Source organism: Hordeum vulgare, chromosome 6H (genome assembly GCF_904849725.1).
Source record: "Hordeum vulgare subsp. vulgare chromosome 6H, MorexV3_pseudomolecules_assembly, whole genome shotgun sequence".
Lineage (NCBI taxonomy): Eukaryota > Viridiplantae > Streptophyta > Magnoliopsida > Poales > Poaceae > Hordeum > Hordeum vulgare.
The window spans coordinates 282292963-282316139 of record NC_058523.1 but is presented as its reverse complement, the minus strand read 5'-3'; positions in this window follow the sequence as shown (position 1 = coordinate 282316139).

Here is a 23177-nt window from a genome sequence, read left to right as displayed (position 1 = left end):
TCACCCACTTGAGGGAAAATTGTTGCTGTCCTACAAACCTCTGAACTTGGAGGCCCAACAACGTCTACAAGGACAAGGCTGCGTAGTAGACATCACACGCAGAAAATAGAAGCAACAAAATGACATGATCAACATGCTACGTCTATTAGTTTGGGTCTAGTCCATCACATGATTATCCAAATGATGTTATCCAGTTATCAAGCAACAAGACCTTGTACATAGTCAGAAGACCCTGACTATCCTTGATCAACTGGCTAACCAACTAGAGGCTTGCTAGGGACTGTGTTTTGTCTATGTATCCACACATGTATCTAAGTCTTCATTCAATACAATTATTGCATGGATAATAAACGATTATCTTGATACAGGAATTATAATAACAACTTATTTATCATTGCCTCTAGGGCATAATTCCAACAGTCTCCCACTTGCACTAGAGTCAATAATCTAGCCCTCACATCACCATGCAAATTACATTGTAATAAATCTAACACCCATACAGTTCTGGTGTTGATCATGCTTTGCCCGTGGAAGAGGTTTAGTCAGCGGTCTTCCACATTCAGATCCGTGTGCACTTTGCATAAATTTTCGTCCTCCCCTTCGACGTAGTCGCGGATGAGGTTGAAGCGTCGTTTGATGTGTCTGGTCTTCTTGTAAAACTGTGGTTCCTTTGCTAAGGCAATGGCACCCCTGTTGTCACAAAACAGGGTTATTGGATTCACTTCGCTTGGCACCACTCCAAGATCCGTCATGAACTGCTTCATCCAGATACCCTCCTTAGCTGCCTCCGAGGCAGCCATGTACTCTACTTCACATGTAGAATCAGCTACAACGCTTTGCTTGGAACTACAACAACTTACCGCACCCCTATTAAGAATAAATACCTATCCGGTCTGCGACTTAGAATCGTCCGGATCTATGTCGAAGCTTGCATCGACGTAACCTTTTACGGCGAGCTCTTTGTCACCTCCATACACGAGAAATATCTCCTTAGTCCTTTTCGGGTACTTCAGGATATTCTTGACCGCCATCCAGTGATCCACTCCTGGATTACTCTGGAACCTGCCTGCCATACCTATGGCCAGGCTAACGTCTGGTCTAGTGCACAACATTGCATACATGATAGAACCTATGGCTCAAGCATAGGGGACGGTGCTCATATGCTCTCTATCTTTATCAGTTGCTGGGCACTAAGTCTTACTCAATCTCGTACCTTGTAAAACTGGCAAGAACCCCTTCTTGGACTGTTCCATTTTGAACCTCTTCAAACTTTATCAAGGTATGTGCTTTGTGAAAGTCCTATCAGACGTTTTGATCTATCCCTATAGATCTTTATGCCTAGAATGTAAGCAGCTTATCCTAGGTCCTTCATAGAGAATCTTTTATTCAAGTAATCCTTTATGCTCTCCAAAAACTCCACGTTGTTTCCAATCAGCTATATGTCATCCACATATAATACTAGAAACGCCATAGAGCTCCCACTCACTTTCTTGTAAATACAAGATTCTCCAACCACTAGTATAAACCCAAATGCTTTGATCACCTCATCAAAGGGTTTCTTCCAACTCCGAGATACTTGCACCAGTCCATAAATGGATCGCTGGAGCTTGCACACTTTGTTAACATTTTTAGGATCGACAAAACCTTCGGGTTGCATCAGATACAACTCTTCCTTAAGGAAACAGTTAAGGAACGTCGTTTTGACATCCATCTGCCAAATTTCATAATCGAAAAATGCAGCTATTGCTAACATGATTCTGACGGACTTAAGCATCGCTACGGGTGAGAACGTATCATCGTAGTCAACTCCTTGAACTTGTGAAAAACCCTTTGCCACAAGTCGAGCTTTATAAACGGTCATATTACCATCAGCGTCCGTCTTCTTCTTAAAGATCCATTTGTTATGAATAGCCTTGCGGCCTTCAGGTAGTACTTCCAAAGTCCACAATTTGTTTTCATACATAGATCCTATCTCGGACTTCATAGCCTCCAGCCATTTATTGGAATCCGGGCCCACCATTGCTTCTTCATAATTCGCAGGCTCATTGTTGTCCAACAACATTATTGATAAGACGGGATTACCGTACCACTCTGGAGTAGTACGCGACCTCATCGACCTGCGAGGTTCGAGAGGAACTTGATCCGGCATTTCATGATCGTCATCATTAACTTCCTCCTCAACCGGCGTCGCAACTACAGGGGTTTCCCCTAGCCCTGCACCACCATCCAGAGGGATGAGAGGTTCGACAACCTCATCAAGTTCTATCTTCCTCCCACTCAATTCTCTCGAGAGAAACTCCTTCTCGAGAAAAGCTCCATTCTTAGCAAGAAACACTTTGCCCTCGGATTTGAGATAAAAGGTGTACCCAACTGTCTCTTTTGGGTAACCTATGAAGACGCACTTTTCTGCTTTGGGTTCCAGCTTTTCAGGCTGAAGCTTTTTGACATAACCATCACATCCCCAAACTTTAAGAAACGACAACTTTGTCTTTTGCCATACCACAGTTCGTATGGTGTCGTCTCAACGGATTTTGATGGTGCCCTATTTAAAGTGAATGAAGTTGTTTCTAATGCATAACCGAAAAAAGATAACGGCAAATCGGTAAGAGACATCATAGATCGCACCATCTCTAATAAAGTACGATTACGACGTTCGGACACACCATTACGCTGTGGTGTTCCAGACAGTGTCAACTATGAAACAATTCTACATTGTCTTAAGTGAGCACTAATACGTCTCCATCGTATCTACTTTTCCAAACTCTTTTGCCCTTGTTTTGGACTCTAATTTGCATGATTTGAATGGAACTAACCTGGACTGACGTTGTTTTTAGCAGAATTGCCTTGGTGTTATTTTTGTAAAGAAATCAAAGTTCTCCAAACGTCCTGAAAATTTACGGGGAGCAGTTTTGGAAAAATATCAAAAATATCTGCGCCAAGCTCCAACTCAGGGGGTGGGCCACTGGGCCACAATCCCCTGCTTCGCCACCACCCCCCCCCCCCCCCCCCCCGGTGGCGGTGGGCAAGCTTGTGGGGCCGACACGGCTCAGCCGCCCCCAATTCCAGCTCTATAAGTTGCCTTTCGTCCCAGCAAAAATAAAAAGATAAGTTTTCGTCGCGTTTTCGATACGGAGGCGCCGCCACCACCTGTTCTTCGTCTGGAGGGCAGATCTGGAGTCCGTATTGGGCTCCGGAGAGGGGAAATCGTCGCCATCATCATCATGAACCTTCTTCCCTCTCCAATTCCATGAAGCTCTTCGTCGTTTGTGAGTAATCTATTCATCGGCTCGCTGGGCGGTGATGAGTAGGATGAGATCTATCATGTAATCGAGTTAGTTTTGATGGGGATTGATCCCTAGTATCCACTATGTTCTGAGATTGATGTTGCTACTACTTTGCCATGCTTAATGCTTGTCACTAGGGCCCGAGTGCCATGATTTCAGATCTGAAATTATTATGTTGTCACCAATATATGTGTGTTTTAGATATGATCTTGCAAGTTGTAGTTACCTACTATGTGTTATGATCCGGCAACCCCGGAGTGACAATAACCAGAACCACTCCCGGTGATGACCATCGTTTGAGGAGTTCATGTGTTCACCAAGTGCTAATGTGTTGGTCAGGTTCTTTATTAAAATGAGAACCTTATTATCCTGTAGTTTCCTTTTGGACCCCGCTACCACGGGAGGGATGGACAATAGATGAGCAAAACAAGTAACATCAGTAGCAATAGTAGTAGCAGCAGCAGAGCAAGACAAGTAACAGAAGTAGCAACAGTAGTAGCAGCAGCAGCAGAGCAAGACAAGTAACAACAGTAGTTTTGCTCCTGCTAGATCTAGCTCTCCTAGACAAGTAACAACAGAAGTAGCAACAATACGTTCTTTTCCCTAAGCACGTATGACGACACACGGAATGCATGCCTACATCACATTGACGAACGGGAGCTAGCCATATATCTCTCCGTGTTATAGCTGTTCCATGATGAATATCATCCAAACAAATCACCGACCCATTGCCTACGAGTTTGTCCTCCTGTTTTTACTTGTCTTGCTCTGCTGCTGCTGCTACTACTATTGCTACTGATGTTACTCGTCTTGCTCTGCTCCTGCTACTACTGTTGCTAGTGATGTTACTTGTTTTGCTCTGCTGCTGCTACCACTTTTTCTACTACTGTCACTTGCTACTGTTGCTACTTGCTACTGCTGTCACTACTGTTGTTCCTTGCCGTCGCTATTGCTCGTTACACTGCCGTTACTCGTTACTTTGCTGTTACTACTGTGCTTGCATATACTAATCTTTCATGTGTGGTTCAATCTGACAAATTTAGCTTCTAATACTTGAGAGTATACTCTCACCTCCTGCTTGGCTTATCAACAAATTGGGTCGAATACTCTACCCTCGAAAACTAATGCGAACCCACGCGCTGGTGGGCCATCAACAACATTCTTCTAGTTTCATTACCGAGGAGTGCTAGCAGCATTCTTTTGGTTCTGTTGCAGGAGAAGGTTTGTTGTCATCAGCATTCGTCTAGCTAACACCACAGATTGCAAATCAGCATTTTTCTGGCGCCTTTGCCGGGGAGGTATTGCTATATTCTCTGAGTCACTTGGGATTTATATCTGCTGATCACTATGAAGAATCTAAAGGATCCGAAGACCAAATTCTTGCCCTCAACTACGAGGGGAGGTAAGGAATTGCCATCTAGCTCTGCACTTGATTCACCTTCAGTTATGAGTAAGTTTGCGACATCACCTCCTGCTAGAAATCTTGATATGTCACCTGTGCTTGATGATGCTTATGATACTACTGCTAGAGATGCTATGCTTCATACTATGCCTGATACTGCTAGAGATTCTATGCTTGATACTATGCCTGATGCTATGCCTGATACTGCTAGAGATACTATGCCTGATACTACTAGAGATGCTATGCTTGATACTGCTTTGCCTGATTATGCTAGAGATGCTATTTTTCCTGATGAGCTATGCTTGATACTGCTTGAGATACTATTTTGCCTGATGTTCCACTAGGAGTGTTCTTTGATGCTCATATTGCTAGAGTTACTGCCAATGCTCGTGATGCTTCTGAAACTACCGATACTATTGAGATAGAACCTGCTTTTGCTCCTGCTAGATCTAGCTCTCCTAGATATGAATTCACTGATATACCTCAGGGTTACATTATGGAGGGAGAGATAGCTGAGGATTTTCTTGCGTGTAAGGATGCCTATGACGCTGAGAAATTACTTCTCAAGTGGAAGGAAAAATCTCGGGAACCTAGGATGAAAAATGACTTGAAGTTTGCCACTTCACCTATCTTTGTCACCGATAAGGATTATGAATTCTCTGTCGACCCTGAGATAATCTATCTAGTCGAATCTGATCCTTTTCACGGTTATGAGTCTGAGACGGTCATAGCCCATCTTGCCAAACTACCCGAAATAGCCAACCTTTTCACTAATGAGGAGAAGATCCGCCACTACTATATCCTTAAGCTGTTTCCTTTCTCTCTAAAGGATGACGCTAAAGTATGGTTCACCTCTCTTGCTCCTGGATGTGTGCGTAGTCCCCAGGAGATGGTCTATTACTTCTGTGAGAAATATTTCCCTGCCCATAAGAAGCAAGCTGCCTTGCAGGAAATATACAACTTTGCTCAACTCCAAGAAGAGAGTCTTCCACAAGCTTGGGGGAGGCTCGTCCAGCTACAAAATTCTTTGCCTGATCACCCTCTTAAGAAGAACGAGATACTTGATATCCTCTATAACGAACTTACCGATGCCTCTATAGACCACCTAGATAGTTGTGCCGGTTGTGTTTTTAGGGAACGAACTATAGAACAAGCTGAGACTCTACTGAATAACCTCTTGATCAACGATAATGCTTGGACTATTCCCGAACCACCTCCTAAGACAACTCCTAAGAAAAGAGGTATTCTATTCCTCAGTCCCGAAGATATGCAAGAAGCCAAGAAATCTATGGAAGAGAAAGGCATTAGATCTGAAGATGTCAAAAATCTACCACCTATCGAAGAGATCCATGGTCTAGATAACCCGATACAGGTAGTGGAAGTGAATTCTGTGCGTAGGTTTGATGAGAGTGATATTCCTTTTGATAAACCTGCTAGCCTATGCTTTGATGAATTTGACAACTTTGTTGCCAAACAACAGAGTTTCAATGATTATGTTAGTAGACATTTGGAACGAAGTTCTCGTATACTTAGCCATTTAAGTGCTTGTGTAGACAGAAATGTCAATGCTCTGAAGCTTCTGAGTAAACATGCCTCTATGATCACTACTCAGGTAGAACCAGTACTTAAATCTCAGAATGACCTGCTCAATGAATTAAATAACAACTCTATCAGAGTCATTACTAGAGGAGGCAAAATGACTGAGGAACCTTTGTATCCTGAAGGTCATCCTAAGGGAATTGATCAAGATTCTCAAGGAATCAATGCTGATACACCTAGTCATCCTAAGGAGAATAAGAAGGATGATAGAAGCCTACACGCTAGTTCACCAAATACTATCACACCTGAAGAACCTAATGATATTTCTGCGTTTGATGCAGAAACACAATCAGGTGATGAACATGAACCTGGTGACAATATGGACAGTGATGTTCATAATAATGCTCAACCTAGCCATCATGAGGATGTGGAGATTGAACCTACGAAATACGATAAGGATGACTTCACTACTAGGAAGCATGGTAAAGAAAGAGAGCCATGGGTTCAGAGACCTATGCCCTTTCCTCCTAAGCCATCCAAGAAAAAGGATGATGAGGATTTTGAGCGCTTTGTTGAGATGATAAGACCCGTCTTTCTGCAGATGCTGTTAACTAATATGCTGAAGATGTCTCCGTATGCCAAGTACATGAAAGATATCGTGACTAATAAACGGAATATACCAGATCTTGAGATTTCCACCATGCTTGCCAACTACACTTTTAAAGGTGGAACTCCTAAAAAACTTGGTGATACCGGAGTGCCCACTATACATTGCTCTATTGAAGGAAACTACGTAAGAACTGCCTTATGTGACCTTGGAGCCGGTGTTAGTGTTATGCCGCTCTCTCTTTATCGTAGACTTGAGTTGGATAAGTTGACACCGACTGAAATTTCTATGCAAATGGAAGACAAATCAACTGCTTTCCCTATCGGCGTTTGCGAGGATGTGCCTGTTGTGGTTGCTAATACCACTATCTTAACAGACTTTGTTATCTTGGATATTCTCGAGGACAATGCCATGGCTATCATCCTCGGAAGACCCTTTTTAAACACTACAGGGGTTGTTATAGATTGCAACAAAGGAAATGTCACTTTCCATGTCAACGGTAATGAGCACACAGTGCACTTTTCGAAGAAACGATACCCAGTACATTGCATCAATGCTATCGAAAAGACTTGATCGATTCTCATTGGGAGCTTTGAATGCCCTATTCCTCGTGTCAAGATGAAGTATGATTTTCGTGTTGGGGGGATACATATCCCCATTGAGGTGACTTAGTGGCTATTCGATAATTCTCCGTTCTCTCTTGCGATTCGAGAAGGTTTTGTCATAAGGACTTGATTAATCCCATTGACGGATTTCTTTCGATGACCATGAGATGGATGAATCAAAGAGTCACATACCTCTGTTTTGAGTTTTCCTTTTTTTTCTTAGAAGAAAAATGATAGAATTAGTTTAGTTTTTCCTGTTTTCTGTTTTAGCGTCCCGGAGAAAAATACCTCGAAAATAAAAGTTCTCCGATGGTCCTGAAAATCTAGTATGATTTTTTCTAGAATTTTTGAAAATTTCTGGCCTGAGAGCTGGCCTGGGAGCCTGACCAGTGGGACACAAGCCCTGCCACCGCCACCTACCCCCGTGGTGGTGGGGTGCAAGCTTGTGGGGCCCACAGGCACCCCCTCCACTCATTCCAGCTCCCAGCCGGTTCTTCCACCTCAAGAAAAAATTGTTTCGCAGCTCAAACCTGTGTTCTTGCTCATCTGGCTGTGATTTTCGATCTCCTTGCTCAAAGCACCATTGTCGGAACCGTTTTGGGGAAATTACTCCTTGGTAAGTGACTCCTCCATTGGTCCAATTAGTTTTTGCTCGAGTGCTTTATCCTTCGCGAATTCTCGCTACCTTGGTGACCCTGTTCTTGAGCTAGAAATGTTGATTTTAGTTGGTCCCAAGTAGTTTTAGCGCGTGATACGGTCTCTAGGCACTAGTAGGAGTAGTTGCTACAAGGTGTGTTGGGTCTTTATTCACTTTTCTCTTGAACTTCAAAAACTTCAGCATAAGGAAATTATGTTCAGGAGGAAGTTTCATGGTGGTTCCTCAAGTAAGAAGGGTCCTCGTCTCTCTTTTCGGGAGCCCGAACCTTTTCAACTAAGGGACGCACCGGTGCAACCATGTGAATGACCTTCCGATGAGTTCATGATCGAAGCAGGCTTCAAGGATGAGTTTGATGCACTTGTCCGCAATGCCGCATTAGAAGAATTCCTTTCAGATAAATGTGAACAGTATGCTATGCTCACTGCCTCTTTCGTGCGTAGATTTAAATTTTTAGCTAGCCGTGAATCATCCATACTCTTTGATCTGTATGATAAATCCTATACCGTGGATCTCGAGGATTTCAATAGGATATGCAAGATACCCGATTGGGGTAGTGTTAATGATCCTCCTAAGTCTTCGGTCAGAGACTTTGTCTCCAGTGTAACTGTTGGAGAAACCAGAGATATCATGCAAGCCACCATAAGAAGCATCCATTTCCCTGCCTTGCACTACCTTGCCCTCTTCATAGGTAGGTGCATTAACGGCAAGGGTGCACATTGTCACCTATGCACTTCCGACCTTAGTATCCTTAAGAGCGCAGTAGCAGGTGACGGGAGCTTCAATATGGGAGCTATAATAGCAAGGAGGCTTAATAAAAATGCCAGTGAGGGGGATTTCTTTGGTGGAGTTTATGCTACATGCTTAGGAAATTTTCTTGGAGTATCCTCCTCTCCGTATAGCCTACCTTGATCGTGTCGCTCTAACACGCTACCAGTTCCTTGAGAGAGATCATGGATCCCTCCTATACCGCTTGATATTTAACTGGGAGAGTGTTTTCCATATTACCCTTCTTGCTCCTGCTTGCTTTGACTTTCAGGTAAAACAAAGATACTACATAACTAAAGGAGAGACAGATGAGTATGAGAGGGAGGCGACGACTGCTCGACTTCGTGAGGCAGCTATTCAGGCAGTGGCTGCAGCACTCCTGTATAACACCCATTATGACTTTCGGTTTCGCCAGGATCATCCTTGGGAGTAGACCAAGCTAGGACAAAAGTCTAAGCTTGGGGGAGTACGTGTTCTCACCGACTTTATATCCATGCTTATGCTTTCACTTTGTTAGCCGGTGTTTACACTTTGCCACTGTATTATCCATGCTATTTTCTTTTTGTTTTCTTGTTTTCTTGTTTTGTGTCCTTTCGAGAAAACCCGAAAAGATTTTTGTTTCTTCTTTTGCTTGTTGGGAGCTTTCCCATGTAAATAGTTTTCTTTTTCTTTGTGTCAAGGTAGAAGATATTGGTTACAATGTTTAGTGGTTCTTACATGCTTACTTGTTTAGCTTTCAAAGAGCCATATTACTTTGTCTTCTCCTTTGTGTTTGCCTACAGATTCAGCTTTGTCCAATGCGCTTATTATCGTTCTCATCGTTCGATCGTGCAAATGAAAGGCAACAATTATGATATATGATGAAGTGACTGAGAATGAAAAGCTGGTATGAACTCTATCTATTTTGTTTTTGTAAATATGACTAGCTTGTCGACCCAGATTTAGCTTTGTTGTGAGAGAATGATGTTTGCAACGACAACTTAGAGATCATAGTTTCTAATGCCATGCTTATTTAGCTCAGAGCTTATAATGGTTTGTCTTGAATGCGAACATAGATTTTGAGATGACTATGATGTAGTATGATAGGATGGTATTCTCCATTGAATGTTTCAAGTGGCTTGACTTGGCGCATGTTCATGCATGTAGTTGAAACAAAATCAACATAGCCTCTACGATGTTCGTGTTCACGGTGATTTATATCCTGTTCATCCTTGCATTCAATGTTAGTCAGACTCATTGCATCTTGATGACTGTTGTCGCTCTCTAGTTGGTCGCTTCCCAGTCTTTTGCTAGCCTTCACTTGTACTAAGCGGGAATACTGCTTGTGCATCCACTTCCATAAACCCAAAAGTTTTTCCATGAGAGTCCACCATACCTACCTATTTGCGGTATCTACCTCCCGTTCCAAGTAAATTTGCATGTGCCACTCTCTAAACCTTCAAGAAATAATCTGTTTTGCATGCCTGAACCGCTCATGTGGTGATAGGGGGCTATTGGTATCTTCCATGCTAGGAGTGTTATCCTCGACATGTGTTTATTCACAGTCATTCATGAGAAAGGGGCCGATATTTGGAATGCCCAGTTCCACGCTTCAGTCGAAAAAATAACTGTAAAACAAGACCCCCCCCGGGTTGATGTTAGTATGGACGGTACCCGAGGATTCGGCTAGCCGTGGAGTGTGATTGATTGGTGGGGGGGAGTTAAAACTTTACTTTTCTATTTGGGAACCGCCTATAGCATGAGTAGCATGGAAGATATTGAGAACTCTTGGTCATTGCCTTGACAATTAAAGCATGCCACCCAAAATTATTATCTCTGTTTTCAAAGCATCAGCTGTGGCACCTCTGCAAATCAATGCTTCCCTCTGCGAAGGGCCTGTCTATTTATTTTCCTGGTGAGTCATCCTCCTCTTATATAAGCACCAATTAGAGAGCACCTATGTCATTTTTATGCTTTGCTTTTTATTGATATTGAGTATGACTATGACTGGATCTTCGTTGCTATGAATTACAATGTTTAGTCAGCCCTTGATCTTTGAAAGTGCTCTGCATTTATGTTTTGTGGTCTCAGAAAGAGCTAGCAAGATACCACCTATTTCTGTTTTGATTGAAGTGTTGGTATTTGAAACTCATTATTATTTCCTCGTTAGCTGATTATGCCATTGATATTAGTTTACTGTGAGACCTTTGTGTCATTTGCTTATGTGGTCAACTTGAGATCTTGCTGAAATTCTAGTTATGAGTTAGACATAGTTGCAACAATAAGATAAAATAGAGTTTGTCAAAGTTTTTCTTTCTCTCTCAGTTTGTCAACTGAGTTGCTTGAGGACAAGCAAGCTTGGGGGAGTTGTTACGTCTACATCGTATCTACTTTTCCAAACTCTTTTGCCCTTGTTTTGGACTCTAATTTGCATGATTTGAATGGAACTAACCTGGACTGACGCTATTTTCAGCAGAATTGCCTTCGTGTTATATTTGTGCAGAAATCAAAGTTCTCCAAACGTCCTGAAAATTTACGGGGAGCAGTTTTCGAAAATATCAAAAATATCCGCGCCAAGCTCCACCTGAGGGGGTGGGCCAGTGGGCCACAAGCCCCTGCTCCGCCACCACCCTCCTGGTGGCGGTGGGCAGGCTTGTGGGGCCCACACAGCTCACCCGCCCCCAATTCTAGCTCTATAAGTTACCTTTCGTCCCAGAAAAAATAAAAAGAGAAGTTTTCATCGCGTTTTCAATACGGATGCGCCGCCACCACCTGTTCTTCATCTGGAGGGTAGATCTGGAGTCCGTCTTGGGCTCCGGAGAGGGGAAATGGTCCTCATCATCATCATCAACCTTCTTCCCTCTCCAATTCCATGAAGCTCTTCGTCGTTCGTGAGTAATCTATTCGTAGGCTCGCTGGGCAGTGATGAGTAGGATGAGATCTATCATGTAATCGAGTTAGTTTTGACGGGGATTGATCCCTAGTATCCACTATGTTCTGAGATTGATGTTGCTACTACTTTGCCATGCTTAATATTTGTCACTAGGACCCGAGTGCCATGATTTCAGACCTGAAATTATTATGTTGTCACCAATATATGTGTGTTTTAGATCCGATCTTGGAAGTTGTAGTTACCTACTATGTGTTATGATCCGTTAACCCCGGAGTGACAATAACCAGAACCACTCCCGGTGATGACCATAGTTTGAGGAGTTCATGTGTTCACCAAATGCTAATGTGTTGGTCCAGTTCTTTATTAAAAGGAGAACCTTAGTATCCCGTAGTTTCCTTTTGGACCCCGCTGCCACGGGAGGGATGGACAATAGATGTCATGCAAGTTCTTTTCCCTAAGCACGTATGATGATAGATGGAATGCATGCCTACATCACATTGACGGACGGGAGCTAGGCATATATGAACCCGTGTTATAGTTGTTGCATGATGAATATCATCCAAACAAATCACCGACCCATTGCCTACGAGTTTGTCCTACTGATGTTACTTGTCTTGCTCTACTGCTGCTGCTACTGCTGTTACTCGTCTTGCTCTGCTGCTGCTACTACTCTTTCTACTGCTGTTACTTGTCTTGCTCTCCTGTTGCTACCACTGTTGCTATTACTGTCGCTTGCTACTGTTGCTACTTGCTACTGCTGTCACTACTGGTGTTCCTTGCCGTCGCTATTGCTCGTTACACTGTCGTTACTCGTTACTTTGCTGTTACTACTGTGCTTGCAGATACTAATATTTCAGGTGTGGTTGAATCTAACAAATTCAGCTGCTAATACTTGACAGTATACTCTCACATCCTGATTGGCTTATCAACAAATTGGGTCGAATACTCTACCGTCGAAAACTGATGCGAACCCACGCGCTGGTGGGCCATCAACAACATTCTTCTAGTTTCATTACCGAGGAGTGCTAGCAGCATTCTTTTGGTGCCGTTGCAGGAGAAGGTTTGTTGTCATTAGCATTCGTCTAGCTAACGCCAGAGATTGCAAATCAAGCAGCAAACTCGAAACTCAGATATTCACCCCCACGATCAGACCGTAGGAATTTGATCTTCTTGTCACGATGATTTTCAACTTCACTCTGAAATTGCTTGAACTTTTCAAATGTTTCAGACTCGTGTTTCATCAAGTAGACATAACCATAGCTACTCAAATCGTCAGCGAAGGTGAGAAAATAACGATATCCACCGCGTGCCTCCACACTCATCGGTCCACACACATCGGTATGTACGATTTCCAACAAGTCACTTGCACGCTCCATTGTTCCGGAGAACGGAGTTTTAGTCATCTTGCCCATGAGGCATGGTTCGCACGTCTCAAGTGAATCAAAGTCAAGGAATCCAAAACTCTATCGGTATGTAGTTTCTTCATGCGCTTTACACCAATATGACCTAAGCGGCAGTGCCATAAAAACATGGCGCTATCATTGTTAACTCTGTGTATTATCACTATCAAGATTCAATATGAACAATCCTCTCACATTGGGTGCATGAACATAAAAGATATTACTCATAGAAATAGAACAACCATTATTCTCTGACTTAAACGAGTAACCGCCTCGCAATAAACAAGATCCAGATATCATATTCATGCTTAACGCAGGTAGTAAATAACAATTATTTAAGTTCATAACTAATCCTGATGGTAACTGAAGTGAAACTGTGCCGACGACGATTGCATCAACCTTGGAACCATTTCCCATGCGCATCGTCACGTCATCCTTCGCCAGCCTTCGCTTATTCCGCAGTTCCTGTTTTGAGTTGCAAATATGAGCAACAGAACCGGTATCGAATACCCAAGCACTACTACGAGAGCTGGTTAAGTACACATCAATAACATGTATATCGAATATACCTGATTTTTCTTTGGCCGCCTTCTTATCACCCAGATACTTGGTGAAGTTGCGCTTCCAGTGACCCATACCCTTGCAATAATAGCACTCTGTTTCGGGCTTAGGTCCAGCTTTGGGTTTCTTTGTTGGATTGGCAACAGGCTTGCCGCTCTTCTTCGCATTACCCTTCTTTCCTTTGACGTTTCTCTTGAAACTAGTGGTCTTATTCACCATCAACACTTCATGCTCTTTACAGAGTTCTGACTCTACGACATTCAGCATTGCGAATAACTCGCCGGGTGACTTGTTCATCCCTTGCATGTTATAGTTCAACACGAAGCCCTTATAGCTTGGTGGCAGTGATTGAAGAATTCTGTCAGTGACAGCCTCTTGCAGGAATTCAATCCCTAGCTCAGCTAGACGGTTTGAGTACCCAGACATTTTGAGCACATGTTCACTAACAGACGAATTCTCCTCCATCTTGCAAGCATAGAATTTATCGGAAGTCTCATACCTCTCGATTCGGGCGTTCTTTTGAAAGATAAACTTCAACTCCTAGAACATCTCATATGCTCCATGAAGCTCAAAGCGACGTTGAAGTCCCGGCTCTAAGCCATACAAGACTGCACATTGAACTACTGAGTAGTCCTCCTTACGTCTTAACCAAGCGTTCTTAACATCTTGGTCAGCCATAGCGGGTGGTTCATCTCCTAGCGCAGCATTAAGGACATAATCCTTCTTCCCAACTTGCAGGAGCAACTTAAGATTACAAGCCCAGTCTACAAAGTTGCTTCCATCATCTTTCAACTTAGCTTTCTCTAGGAACGTATTAACATTCAGGGTGATTCTCGCGTGAGCCATTGATCTACAACACAAATATATTAATAAGGACTTAGACTATGTTCAATATAATTAGAGTTTAACTTAATGAAATTACTTGCTAAACTCCCACTCAAAAAGTACATCTCTCTAGTCATTTGAGTGGTTCATGATCCAATTCCACTAGATCAAGTCCGTCCTTCACGTGAGTTGAGGATAGTTTCAGTGGTAAGCATCCCTATGCTAATCATATCAACTATATGATTCATGATCGACCTTTTGATCTCATGTGTTCCGAGGCCATGTCTGCACATGCTAGGCCCGTCAAGCTTAACGCGTGTGTTCCGCGTGTGCAACTGTTTTGCACCCGTTGTATGTGAACGTTGAGTCTATCACACCCGATCATCACGTGGTGTCTCGAAACGACAAACTGTAGCAACGGTGCACAGTCGGGGAGAACACAATTTCGTCTTGAAATTTTAGTGAGAGATCACCTCATAATGCTACCGTCATTCTAAGAAAAATAAGGTGCATCCAATTCATAAGTGACATGACATGGCCATCATCACGTGCTTCTTGATCTCCATCACCAAAGCACCGACATGATCTTCTGTCACCGGCGGCACACCATGATCTCCATCAACGTGTCGCCATCGGGGTTGTCGTGCTACTCATGCTATTACTACTAAAGCTACATCCTAGCAATATAGTAAACGCATCTGCAAGCATAAACATTAGTTTAAAGACAACCCTATGGGTCCAGCCGGTTGCCGTACCCTCAACGTGCAAGTCGTTATTAACTATTACAACATGATCATCTCATACATCCAATATATCACATCACATCGTTGCCCATATCACATCACAAGCATACCCTGCAAAAACAAGTTAGATGTCCCCTAATTGTTATTGCATGTTTTACCTGGTGACCATGGGTATTTAGTAGGATCGCATCTTACTTACGCAAACACCACAGCAGAGATATATGAATTGCTATTTAACCTCATCCAAGGACCTCCTCGATCAAATCTGATTCAAGTAAAGTTGGAGAAACCGACACTCGCCAGTCATCTTTGAGCAACGGGGTTGCTCATAGCGATGAATCCAGTCTCTCGTAAGCGTACGAGTATTGTCGGTCCGAGCCGCTTCGATCCAACAATACCGCACAATCAAGAAAAGACTAAGGAGGGCACCAAATCGCACATCACCACCCACAAAAACTTTTGTGTTCTACTCGAGATGACATCTACGCATGAACCTAGCTCTGATACCAAAGTTGGGAAAAGTCGCATGGGAAACAAAAATTTTCCTACGCGCACGAAGACCTATCATGGTGATGTCCATCTACGAGGGGGATTTCAGATATACGTACCCTTGTAGATTGCACAACAGAAGCGTTAATAAACGTGGTTGATGTAGTGGAACGTCCTCACGTCCCTCGATCCACCCCACGAACCGTCCCATGAACCGTCCCATGATCCGTCCCATGATCCGCTCCGATCTAGTGTCGAATGGACGGCACCTCCGCGTTCAGCACACGTGCAGCTCGACGATGACCTCGGCTTTCTTGATCCAGCAAGAGAGACGGAGAGGTAGATGAGTTCTCCGGCAGCGTGACGGTGCTCTAGAGGTTGGTGGTGATCTAATCTCAGCAGGGCTCCACCCGAGCTCCACAGAAACGCGATATAGAGGAAAAACCGTGGAGGTATGTGGTCAGGCTGCCGTGGCAAAGTTGTCGCAAATCAGCCCTAATACCTCTGTATATATAGGTGGGAGGGGAGGGGCCTTGCCTTGAGTCTCAAGGAGCCCCAAGGGGGTCGGCCGAAGGGGGGGGAGGAATCCTCCTCCAATCATAGTCCAAGGTGGATTCCTTCCCTTCCTTCCCACTTCCCCGTTTTTTCTTTTCTCTTTGATTTTTCTTATCCTGCGCAGGAGCTTCTTGGGCTTGCCGACCAGCCCACTAAGAGCTGGTGTGGCATCCCTCAGTCCTATGGGCTTCCCCGGGGTAGGCTGCCCCCCGGTCAACATCCGGAACCCATTCGTCACTCCCGGTACATTCCCAGTAATGCCAAAAACTTTCCGGTAATCAAATGAGGTCATCCTATATATCAATCTTCGTCTGCGGACCATTCCGGAAACCCTCATGACGTCCTTGATCTCATGCGGGACTCCGAACAACATTCGGTAACCAAGCATATAACTCAAATACGCATAAAACAACGCCGACCCTTTAGTGTGCAGACCCTGCGTGCTCGAGAACTATGTAGACATAACCCGAGGGACTCCTCGGTCAATATCGAATAGCGGGACCTGGATGCCCATATTGGATCCTACATATTCTACGAAGATCTTATCGTTTGAACCTCAGTTCCAAGGATTCGTACAATCCTGTATGTCATTCCCTTTGTCCTTCGGTATGTTACTTGCCCGAGATTCGATCGTCAGTATCCGCATACCTATTTCAATCTTGTTTACCGGCAAGTCTCTTTACTCGTTCTGTAATTCAATATCCCGTGACTTACACTAAGTCACATTGCTTGCAAGACTTGTGTGTGATGTTGTATTACCGAGTGGGCCGCGAGATACCTCTCCGTCACATGGAGTGACAAATCCCAGTCTTGATCCATACTAACTCAACGGACACCTTCGAAGATACCTGTAGATCATCTTTATAGTCACCCAGTTACGTTGTGACGTTTGATACACAAAAAGAATTCCTCCGGTGTCAGCGAGTTATATGATTTCATGGTCATAGGAATAAATACTTGACACACAGAAAACAGTAGCAACAAAATGGCATGATCAACATGCTACGTCTATTAGTTTTGTCTATGTATCCACACATGTATCTAAGTCTTCATTCAATACAATTAGCATGGATAATAAATGATTATCTTGATACAGAAATTATAATAACAAGTTATTTATCATTGCCTCTAGGGCATAATTCCAACAGGACATTCACACAAAGTATTGGTGGCACGGAATGAAGAGAGATATAGCCTCTTTTATTGCGTGCTACAATTCATGTCAGCAAATAAAGGCTGAGCATCAGAAGATAGCACACTTACTACAACCTATGAAGGTATCTGAGTGGAAATGGGATGAAATCGACATGGAATTTATTGTTGGACTAGCCCTGTCCTGACATGCACACGATGCCATTGTGTTATCATTGATTTACATACCAGAGTGGCCCATTTCATTCTAGTGAGGACCACCTACTCCACACAGAAGCTGGCCAGGTTGTACCTCGCTCGTATTTTCTGTTTGCATGGAATTTCGAAGACCATAGTATCCAACCAAGGCACTCAGTTTACCTCAAGGTTTTGGGATCACTTACAGCAAGCCTTGGGAACATAATTAGTGTTCAGTACAGCATATCACCCCCAGAGTGGAGGACTGACTGAGCATGTGAACCAGATTTTGAAATACATGCTTAGTCCATATGTGCTAACTTACGAAAGCTATTGGGAGGACACTCTCCCGTATGTCGAGTTCTCGTACAACAATAGTTATCAGGCAAGTATGCAAATGCCGCCTTTTGTAGCATTGTACGGACGAAGATGTCTATAGGGAAAACGACACCTATGGGAACCTCGACGGATCCCTTGATCGTTCAGTGCGTAGAGAGGTGGCGCCAAGAGCAAATCTAGCGATCAACATCGACAAGGTTTTTACCCAGGTTCGCGCTGCTTTGCACGTAAAACCCTACTCCTGCTTTGCTTGTTGTATTGGCTGCTTGCTGCAGGATTACTTGCTACAATGATTGCCTTTCGGCCAGTGATCAAAGCGTCTAAACCCCAAAAGGTCCAACCCCCAGAAATGAGCTTTGGGCTTCCTTTTATAGGCAAAGGGGTCACCAATAGTGCTTTGTTGTGGGTTCACGAGTCGCATAGTGAACATGGTGCACCGCTATCTATCTGCCGCAGTGTCAGGGGCAGTAAATGCCTTGTCAGGCTCCCCTGACCTGCGTCAAGGTGGTATCGACATGTATCCAGGTGTTTTGACACCTGGGCGTTGTGTTGGCGCATGAGGGATGCGCTGGAGCGGTGGCAGTTGGTGGCACTATGGCAGGAGGGACACGTGGTGGGCGAAGGGGGCTTGCCGGCCTGGTGTCCTTGTCGGTGGTCTAATCTGTCTTCCCTGCAAGGAGAGCTTGCCGGGGTCTTGGAAGTCTTCCCGACAAGGAGAGCTTTCCAGGGACTTGCCTCTCTTCGCGGCAAGGAGGGCTTGTCGGTGGCTTATTTATCTACCCGGCAAGGAGAGCTTGTTGGGCCCTGGGTGTCTTCCCGACATGGAGGGCTTGCCGGGGCCTTGTAGCTTGGACTTGTTCTTCACACGCTTGGAGGGGTGTGGCCTTGGTGAGTTTGGGTTTATCTTCCCGTCATCCCTCTTTGTGCACTTTCGCCGAGGGTGTTGCCAGCGCCCGTGCACAAGTCTAGGGCATAGGAGACTCCAGTCTTTGGAGCCCCAGGCCTGATCCACACACGCATGCGAGGCGTTGTTGGGCCAGGACCAAAGTGGTGCATGTGCTTCTGTGATAGGGTATCTTGCAGTTTGGAGCCGTTGCAAGTGGTCTTTCTCCGCGTCGCACATTGAGCATGCGACGTGGAGAGGTGGGCGCACAGTCGTCGTCCCATCTCCCGAAACACTTATGCCACGCGCAAGGAAAGCGCAGTAACGGACAGGAAAATGGCGATCGTGGCCTTAAAAGTCGCAGTCGTGGAAGGCCCCCCTCACATGCATTGGTACAGCAGGATATCCCCCTGTTCGGCCGTGACCATGGGTGATTGGGCGAGAGGGGCTGCGGTTTCTGGAGCGAAGAAGGTTAGCCACTACGCCTCTCCCTATAAATCAGGGGGTTTGCGAGGGGGTTTTCTTCATCCATCCAACTCCTGAAACGCTCAGCACCCCCCCCAAGTTTGTTTCTTTATCATCTTTCTTAGCTTCAGGTGGTACTCTCCCCTAACCATGGTTAGAGGATGGGGGCGGCCACCATCAGCCGCTAGAGCGACGAGAGGATCCCTCTCTGATCATGCCACAGCTACGGAGGCTGGCTGGAGTGCCCGAGGTGCCGGAGGGGCACGGGGCCGCGTTCGCCTCGGAGGTCGTGGCCGGGGAAGGCGGAATGCTACTCCAACACTCCCGCCTTCTCCCACAGAGTCGCCTTCTCCCTCATGGGGCCGGCTCTTGGACAGGACGGTGCTGGAGTTCATCGTGGAGCTGCACGACGTTCCTCGAGGCCATCTGCACCTCCCTGGACCCTTTGCCAGGGTGATGGAGGCTGCCAAGCCTCCCGTATTGTTGCTGTGGGCGTATGGCTGCTCCCATGGCGATATGTAGGTGCTCGTGGAGTATCTGAAACGCCGCTCCATGTTGCTCGGGCATGGGTGGAAAGCCATCGCCCGCACCCACAATCTCGAGGATGGGCATGTCCTCCGCTTCAAGCTGGTGGAGCATGATATGATATATGTCAAGTTTTATGGACACTCAGGTATGCGTCTCGGCTGTTGTGAAGTGGGATCGAGCGGCACCGAATGTCCCTCCTTGAGAAATAGCGACGAGGAGGACAGTGGTGGCGGCGGTGCTCTCGGCGGGTCAGGATCTCGGGGTGTCATGTCGGAGCACGACACCCCTAGCTCTAATTGACCGCCGGCCGTGCCACCAGGGCTAGCTCATGCCTCTACCCCGCATGACTGTGTTACCTTGCTGGAGCCGGCATCAATGCCTCGTCTTTGAGGAGGCGCGTTCGTGGGCTCCGACTTCTTCATCCCTTCCGGTTGCCCTGTCCTTCAGCCCTATTCTCCTGTGCGTAGTGCTGGTCCAGGATGAACTAGCCTGGGTTGCGTTGGGGGCCGCGCCGCTTTTTGTCTTCTTGAACTTCTGTCCGGAAAGCATTGTCGCTCGCCCAAGACAGTATCATAGGTTAGAGTAGTAAAAATCATCCATGTAATATGTCTGAGCTTGCCTCAAACAGATGAATGAAATGTTGTCTCCTTTTTGTTTGATCCCCCTCTTTTTCTGATACACCCTTTGCATTTTCCGGAAGCTTGCTGGCTAGACTGGTCCTGCTGCTAGTGCTTTGAGGAACGGATCCTTAGTAGTTCGTCGGAGGGGTCGTTACTGGCAAGACTCCTTGCCGCACTCAGTGCAACCGTTAAATCGTCGAGCGTGGCTCGAGGCGAAATAAGGCATTGCGTAGCCGCTTGGTCTGTTGAGCAGGTTGGAAACAGTGTGAAGGCGCTCTGTGTCCATTCAGGTCATTGAACGAGTTCGAAACAGTACCAAGGTGCACTGATCCTGGCAAGGTTCCTTCTGCACTCAGGTTGCTCAAACAAATATTGGGATTTCTCGAAAGCAAACAACCTATCTACTCAAAAATCTTATCTAGAGTTGTTGTCACTTATCTACCATGCCGCGACACTTCTTCTCGTGGCATGTGAAACTTTTGTCGGGGCCTCAGATCGCCGGCAAGCAGGATGTTACATCCCCTCGACAACCTCCTCGCCAGCAAGATTCTTGCTGATAGTCTTTGACCATCGCATGGGAAAGGGGTTTTGCCAGGGTGTCACTCATTTTTCTCTTTTTGGCCAGGGTATGCTAGCGGAGCCCCCAAGCGCATCTTTGGCGGTGACGCGACACTTCCAGGGCAGAAAAGGTTTCCGTTGGAGTGCGTGCCGAGGCTTCGGGACTTGTTGGCGCATCCTCGATGGCAATGCATCAATCCGCAGAGGTGCGACCGCAAGAGTATGCGGCGGAGGCCTCGTCGAAGCCCCCAGGCACACCCTCGATAGCAACGCTCTGTCCTGGAGCGGCGCATCAGCCTGTTAACGTTGAACTAGGGGTCTCCGCTTCCTTGACGTGCGCTCACGCAGCAGCACGCCTGTGCAGGCGCTAGAAGGCCATAGCAGAGTGGAGCGACCATCGGCGCGCCCCGCTTTGGGGAACTGCGGCGGTGCGCTCAACTCCTGAACATCCGGGGCAGAGCTTGCTCAGATTAGCGGACATCTCTCAGCCCCTTCCAGGCGTGCCAAAGATGTTGGAAAAATGACACCTATGGGAATCTTGACGGGTCCCTTGATCGTTCGGCAGGGAGAGAGGTGGCGCCAAGAGCAGAGCTAGCTATCAATACCGCCAAGGTTTTTACCCGGGTTCGGGCCGCTTTGCGCGTAAAACCCTATTCATGCTTTGCTTGTTGTATTGGGTGCTTACTATAGGATTACTTGCTATAGTGATTGCCTTTGGGCCAGTGATCAAAGAGTCCAAACCCCAAAAGGTCCAACCCCCAAAACTGAGCTTTGGGCCTCCTTTTATAGGCAAAGGGGTCACAAACAGTTCTTTGAAAGTGGGTTCACGACTCGCATAGTGAACAGGGTTCACCAATATATATCTACTTCAATGTTAGGGGCAGTAAATGCATTGTCAGGCCCACTGACCTGCATCAAGGTGGCATCGACACGTATCCAGGTGTTTTGACACCTAGGCGTTGTGTTGGCGTATGAGGGATGCGCTGGAGTGGTGGCAGTCGGTGGCACTTTGGCAGGAGGGACACCTGGTGGGCGAAGGGGGCTTGCTGGCCTGGTGTCCTTGCCGGTGGCCTAATCTGCCTTCCCAGCAAGGAGAGATTGCCGAGGTCTTGGACATCTTCCCGGCAATGAGGGCTTGTCGGGGTCTTGCGTGTCTTCGTGGTAAGGAGGGCTTGCCGGGGCCTTGTTTATCTACCCCGCAAGGAGAGCTTGTCGGGCCCTGGGTGTCTTGCCGGCCAGGAGGGATTGTCGGGGCCTTGTAGCTTGGAGTTGTTCTTCACACCCTTTGAGGGGTGTGTCCCATGTGAGCTTGGGTTTATCTTCCCGTCAGCCCTCTTCGTACACTGCCGCCAAGAGTGTAGACGGCGCCCGCGCACAAGTCTGGGGCACACGAGACAACTGTCTTCAGTGCACCGACATACACCGCTAAATTGCTTAGAGAACGGGGATAGCCATATCTTTGGTCCACACATGCTCCAAGAAGCTGAGGACAAAGTGAAACTTATCAGAGACAAGTTGAAGACAGCGAAAAGTCATCAAAAGAGCTATTATGACTGAAGACATCGTTACGTCAGGTTCGAGCCAAACGATTATTTATACCTCCGGGTATCTCGGATGAGGGGTTTAAAGGTTCAAGGCAAAGGGCAAGTTGGCACCTCACTTCATCGCACCATTTCGAATAATTGCACGGAGAGGTAAGGTTGCCTACCAGCTCAAACTACCGACTGAGTTGTCCGACATACATGACCTATTTTACATATCTCAGTTAAGAAAATGTGTGAGCGATCGAGGCAAGCGAGTATCACACGAAGGCATAAATGTTCAACCGGATCTCACTTACGGTGAACACCCAGTAAAGATATTGGAGGTAATAGAAAGGAGTACACCTGAGAAGGTCACCAGGTTGTTCAGAGTATAGTGGAGTAATCACTATGAGGATGAAGTCACTTGGTAAAGGGAGGAGTTCCTCCAGAAAGAACACTTGCACTTGCTTGAAGGATGGCTAAAATCACGGGGAAGATATTTTTCTTAAGGTGGTAGGTGTTGAAACACCCTCAAATTTCTAATTTTGGATTTTTTGATTTGATTTCTTTTTGAAGACAATTATGAATTTTTTTTATGAAAACATCTTTTGTAATCTTCTTGCAAAC